The following is a 6,647-nucleotide window of genomic DNA, read 5'->3' on the forward strand; positions in this document are numbered from 1 at the left end:
CATGTTTTATACTTGAAATATCGTAACCTCAAAATATACGCATATAAAGAGACGCGCGGAGTATTCAATTCATGAGAATCGCCAGCATCGAAATCTGGAAATATTAAAATCCCAATCTCTTCAATTTATTTCAAAGCAGATAGAGATATAAATAGAACCGCCAAAGTCTTCCGACCGGCAATCGTGCACCTTAGAGTTTTCGAATTCAGAAGAGGAGAAATGGGTTGCGCGCGCAACCCATCCATTTACATCGGCTCCTACTATATTTACACTGACCAGCCCCCTGGAACTCTGAGGTGAAAATGTACAATGTGTTGACGGTGGCTGTGTGGCGGCGCCAGCTATGCAGTTGGCTTAGGATCGTTGCAAATGCATGACAAAATAATAACGTTGAATTTAATAACACATTAAAAGTAATTTACTGACAGTGTTAAATAATCTTTGAATGTTTTGAGCGATGTTTTCGACATTTTCCATTGTCTAAGCGAAAGAAAACTGAAAAACGGCTTTTAGATTAAATATCCCCAGTGTTAAAATTTTGAACAAAAATCGCGAAGAGCGTTTGTTTTTATTGTAAATCGGGATAAAAAGTAATCGGTAGCAGGAAAAGGTAACAAAATTCAATTTTTCAAACCACCAAACGATCTAAATATTGTTAAATAATGGCAAATCCTATTTTTAGGGACGATATCAAACTGTAGTGTTTGTGGCTACGGTGTTACACATAAAGTTTATAGGTATACTGTTATGTTGTTACAGTTTTTCTCTTTTAAAAAATATTATTTTTTGTTAATATTAACTGTAAATATTGGGCATTTTTTAATATATAATAAAAAATTATATCTTAATATATTTTCAAGTTTTAAAAAATGAACTAAAATGATAAATTGTAAATAAATTTAATTAATTTTAATAAATTAATTCACAAAATTGCTTTTCGGCATAACTCTTTTCATATAATATAGCTTAAGATTTAGGACAAAAAGGAAATTTTTATTATATTTGTTTTTGAATTGAACAAGAACTAAAGGATCTTATTCTAAATAAGAAATCGCAACACGGAAACCAAGTTTTCAAAATAATTTACAAATTCTCGTCTATCAGTGCATTTAGGTTTTGAATTCTTGATCATTATTATTTTAATCGAGTATACAAAAAAGAATGATTAATAAATGTATATCATTTTAAGTTTTGAAGATTTTAAAATATGTCGAAAAAAAATCTGAGAGATTTGAAACAATTTTTTCGGATTAATTTTTTTTTATTCGTAGAAGTTTCAGTAGTTTTGAAAAGAATAAAAAATAATAAAAATCTTAAAAATATTCCGAAAAATCTAAAACGAAATGTACATTATTGATGATTTAGAACAAAAAATGAAAAGCGTTTTAAGAATTTTTAAAGGTTTTAGGAGAACAATAAAATTGTCCCAAGATTACTGTTAACATTTTTAATGACTTCTTCATTTTGAAGAAGATGTAGATTGTTGAAGATTTTGAAGCAGGAAGCTGGATTAAAATTACGGAAGGTTTTAAGAGAATAAAAATGTTTTCTTTAGATTCGCAGAAAAACGTTAAATGATTTTTTAAAAAGATTTCAAAGTATTTAAAAAAAAAAGAAAAATAATCTGGGAGTCTTGAAGGTAAATTTTTTGTCTTTAAAATATTTTAAGAAAAATTGAAAAAATTTTAAGACATTTAGAACGTTCAGATATATTAAAAACATTTTTAAAAATACTTTATTTGATAATTATAAAAATTTGGAGAAAAATGTAGATTTTTTACAATTTTATAAAATAGGAGGTTTTTATGAATTTGGAAAGGTTTTTAAAAAATCAAACAATATTCTCTGGATTTTTAGGAAAATTTAAAGTTATTTGCTCGAGGATTTCAGTTATTTTTTTTTTATTTTGCAGAGTTAAAAAAAATGGTAGTTTACAAAAATTTCATGTTTAAAAAAATGAACTAAAATTACATAGGCAACAAAATTTAATTAATTTTAATGAATTCATTTCAAAAATTTTTATTTCGTCATAACAATTTTCATGAAATTTAGCCTAAGATTTAAGAGGGAAAGGAAATTTAAAGTATACTGCTTTTAAAATAAACATGAACTCAAGTTATTTCAAGGTAAAAAATAAACGTTGTTAAAAATGATTTATAAAATCGAGGAAAATATTTCATTGTTAATTAAAGCCGATTCTTTTTTTAAAAAGAACTTGAGGTGAACTTTTAAAATAGATATTTTATAATTTTTATTGTTTATTTAACAGTAGTTTTTACAGTTTTATGTTTTTCTCTCTCACTTTAGGTAAAAGTTGCAACTATTATTCAATCCTAATGCTGTAAGGCTTATTTTATTCCTGAAAAGATTCTCCGCAAATCTCATCGATACGTTTTAGATAAAAATTTTTATTTAGGGATTATATAATCATTACTTTTGTAAACAATAAGTGTTCATAAATAATTTAAAAAAATAAAAACTACCTATAAGATTTGCAGAAAACCTTTTAAGGAATAAAAATTTATAAAAGAAGCGATACAGAATTAGAATTAAATAAGAATTGCAATTTTTACCTACAGAGAAAAAGGAAAACATTAAACTCTAAATTTTTATTGTCAATTAAAGAAAACCCAAAATATTTGTATCAAAAGTTCGCCTCGAGTTCTTTTACAAAATTAATTATAATTAACATAAGCATATTTTCCTCCATTTTATAAATTACTTTAACAAGGTTCATTTCTTGAACTTAAAATAACCTATGATATTAATAAATAAGGAAGCAAATTGTGTTCATTAAAACACATAATTGGTTTATTAAAATATTTAAAAATCGAAAATGAATTTAAATTAAATAATAAAATAAATATTATATTATATATTATATCATACAATAAAAAATGTTATAAAATTTAGACTATTTTCTATTCGGATATTTTAAAATTACACAAATAACGATTTGTTTTGGTTAGTAGAAATGCATTAGGTTTATCTTTTACCCAGAACCATTATAAAATTATTTTCATTTGAAAAACATTTTCTAAACACTTTCCCCGTGCAATATTTGAATTCTAGGCCAACTGCCTAGCTGGCGCCGCCACACGGCCACCGTTAATTCTCATGACAAATATTTTCCACAGCCCTCCAGAAAAGTGGCATGGGGCTGACACGAACACACCTGTGATATCATTGGACCCATCCACATATAAAAATGGACCGGTAACGCTTTGGGGAGAATTGAAATGGGCTCTAGAGAGAGAAAAGGTATATGAGACGTAAACCTGCCTTTATCTATTTCAGGAGTCTGTCAAATGAATTGGTGGCCCCGGGTATTGCCTAAATATTCTGTACGGTTAATTAAAAAAAAAGATAATCAATACATTAGAAATTTGTAGTAATAATAAATTGAATTTTAAAGAATATTCATGTAAAATACCTGTTTTAGATAGATTTTTAAAAAAAACTTGGTAACCTTAAATTCTTGTTAAAATTGGATTGAAAATGCTACAATAATAATTGTTATGTGAGTTCAAAAATAATGTAAAAAATGTCAAAAATTTGAACAATATTTCTATAACATAAAAAATAACCATTTGTATTGCATTGGTACAAAACTTCATATTTTGAGGTTTTGTTTCTGTTGTAACATTTTTTATACACCATTAAGTCATTTCCCTTTCGGGTTAGGCGTGACTCACTCGATAGGGGAAAGGAGTAGTGTGTAGAAGGGACAGAGATTTTTCAGATTGGTCCAGAATTCTCGTGCTATTTAAGTAAATAACACGTTCATTCCGCAACACAGCTCCGACCCAGGTTTCTGATCAATCTCTCTATCAATCACCCCAAGCGATTTACTATATTGAATAACTTTACTTACGTATGAAAACATATCCCAATATAAACGTCTTGACAACGCCCATAAACTACACAGGCTGCCACCATTTTTTATATTTATTTACAATAAATGATAATAAATTATAAATGAATCAATTCTGAAAAGTGCGATAAACGTCACATTATGGGGGCACTCGCGACACAAAGCACGGTTCTGTGCTGCGCCAAACTACACCCAACCAAAATATTCTCTACCAATCAGCTTTATCTAGAAAGAGGTAGGGCTACGTTTCAAATGTTTTTTTTCTCTCTCTCCCTCTCTCTAGAGCCCATTACCGTTCTCCCCACAGCATTACCGACCCATTTCTATATGTCGATGATTGGACCACGTCTCGTTTCAGATCTGGGATCACTGACTGCGTGCAAAAGCGCTGGCTAATGTTTGATGCCAGCCGTGAACGAATCCGCTGGCGGCGTTTCTGTGCTTCCTACTGGCAGTATATTAGGCTATATGGCAAAGTAAATAAAAATTTAAGCATTAACAAAAAAACTAAGTTTAAGTGATTTACAGTGCGCGCAAAATAAATAAATAATTTTATTGATGCAGATTCATGCAAATTTTTGTATAAACTGAATTATATTGCAACAAAAGCGGGACCATCGGATTTAATGTGGTTCCGGCCTATTAATTTTTTGTTATATTTAACCATAATATTGCTTATTATTTTTTGAACTTATTCATCAGATAAATAGATTAAATTATTCTCATTTTATTTTTAAAAGAGAAAGGGACATATATAATGTCAAATTAATTACGCTTCTTAAATAATATAGAGAAAAACTCAAATTCTACCATATAAAATTGACTCAAATTAGTATTGAAACTTTTATTTAACATGTGAAAAAGTTATTTTATTCACAAATGGTGCACGGGAATTGTATTTTAAGATCAAGTTAAACATAATTATTTTTCAGTACTTTCCAGGGCTTATTAAAATCGTTGCTTTGAGTTCTTTTGATTAAAATTTTCCGCGTAAGGTTCATTTTTAGTTGAACTAATCATAACTGTAGCTCTTTTCTCAACTATTGCAACTTTGTGTCTCAAAATTTGTTACTATCTTGATTAACCCAGGTTATGACTAAGTTGAAGTTTGCTAAATTAAAAAAACTTAATTTTCTGGGGAATAAAATGAGGAAATGATTTACATTAATCATGTCTTGTGTTGAATATTCGTCTTTCTTTGTAGAAATTAAATTGTTTTATGGAAAATTTATAGGCTGAAAACTAAATTTTTTTGATGAAACATCAACTGTAAACATGTTTTGGTTGCAAAGTCTATTATTTTGTTGTAAATGCAACTATATTTTTACAATTTAAAATTATAATTTTTTGGGTGGAAAATTCGATTATTCACTTAAAGTTGAACTACTCAGTAAAAAAATTAATTTTTTCTTATTAAGGATTCATAATTATAGTTGAAAATTCATCTATTTGCCTTTAAATTAACTTTTTTGTTAAAAATTTTACTGTTTTGTAAAAAATGCATCTTTTGGGCGTTAAAAGTCAACAATTTGATAGAAATTTAAACTATTAAACGTTTCAGAACTACGCTATGATCCTTAATATGAAATCTCTGAACGATATTGTGGATTTCGATTGTCCCACTACTCGATTTTCATTGCTATATGCGTGAAACACGAGTTGTGAATGGGTTAGACAGAGTTGGAAAATATTGAAAAAATTGTCACAATTGTTCATTCTTTGCTCACTACATGCGCGCGAAAGGGACACTCGTGAGTCACCGTGATTTAGACAGTAATGAAACGTTACACGCGTTTTTTTGAATTTAAATGGTCCAGGTCGCTCGTTTAAATGTTTTAAAGGCTTTAAAATGTCCTTTCCGAAAGTGAAATAAAAATACGATCATAAATAACAAGCAGAGGGTCCTTTTGTTAAGCTTTCGGATAAAAATTAAGAAAAATATTTTTTTATATTTCATAGTTAACAGTCTAAAACATAATAATTCGGAATCTACGGGTTTCGATGATTTCAGATATCTAACTTCTTTTTAATGTTTAAAATAACCTTTATCGTAAATGGAATGAGATATGCCAAAAAAGACAACATTTTTGAATTCAACTCGAAAATTGGATATTAGTATATATGTATATTATCGTCGCAGCATTCTTCAAAGGACCCAAATCTCTCTGACTATCTCCGAGACTAAATCAATCAAATCGAACCTACAAATAGTCTCAAACCGGCCAGACTATTTCGCCTGAGAATACTCACATACAATTATTTTGAAACATAATTTTGAAAGCTATTTCTTTACTAATTTTACAGATATCAGCCAGGAGAAAGAGAATGATTGTGCAGAGTTCAATTTCACGTATTTAAGAAGAAGCCTACACAGAGACATGTTACCTTCAAGAAAGTGGGGTTACCTCATGCCTTAGAACACATTTCTGACACTTGCATCAAAACAAACAGAATCTCTCAACTACGTCAATTTGACAAACTTTCTCACTCGCACACTTTTCCATGTATAGGAAGAGGACAATGCGCACCTGCGCACTCAAATCTAAGATCCTCCTGTAATGTGCGTATCACTTACGGTAATGTTTCTGTTGCCAAGTGGGGGAACGGAGTTAGGTCTCCTTATTAATCCTTCGTGAATGATCCCAACAGAGCTGGCTTGATCTGCGCTTGCTTGGATTTGAGTGACGTTCATTGGATACAGTGCGCGTCTGTACTTGATTTTTAAATACGTACGCGAAACAGATTCAATGAGCGACGGACAGTTCAAGCATGC

The 6,647-nt window shown here is 29.4% G+C and overlaps 1 protein-coding gene across 1 annotated transcript in view; it reads right to left on the reverse strand.

Moving 5' to 3' along the window:
* LOC117177689 (zinc finger protein 93-like) overlaps positions 1-6,285 on the reverse strand; it is a 152,587-nt gene extending 146,302 nt beyond the window's left edge. Inside the window, exon 1 of the mRNA XM_033368544.1 lies at positions 6,260-6,285. The gene's annotated coding sequence lies outside the window, so the exon portion shown is untranslated. The remainder of the gene's footprint in view (positions 1-6,259) is intronic.
* Between the last annotated feature and the right edge of the window lie 362 nt (positions 6,286-6,647).

This window comes from Belonocnema kinseyi, chromosome 8 (assembly GCF_010883055.1).
Source record: "Belonocnema kinseyi isolate 2016_QV_RU_SX_M_011 chromosome 8, B_treatae_v1, whole genome shotgun sequence".
Taxonomy (NCBI): domain Eukaryota; kingdom Metazoa; phylum Arthropoda; class Insecta; order Hymenoptera; family Cynipidae; genus Belonocnema; species Belonocnema kinseyi.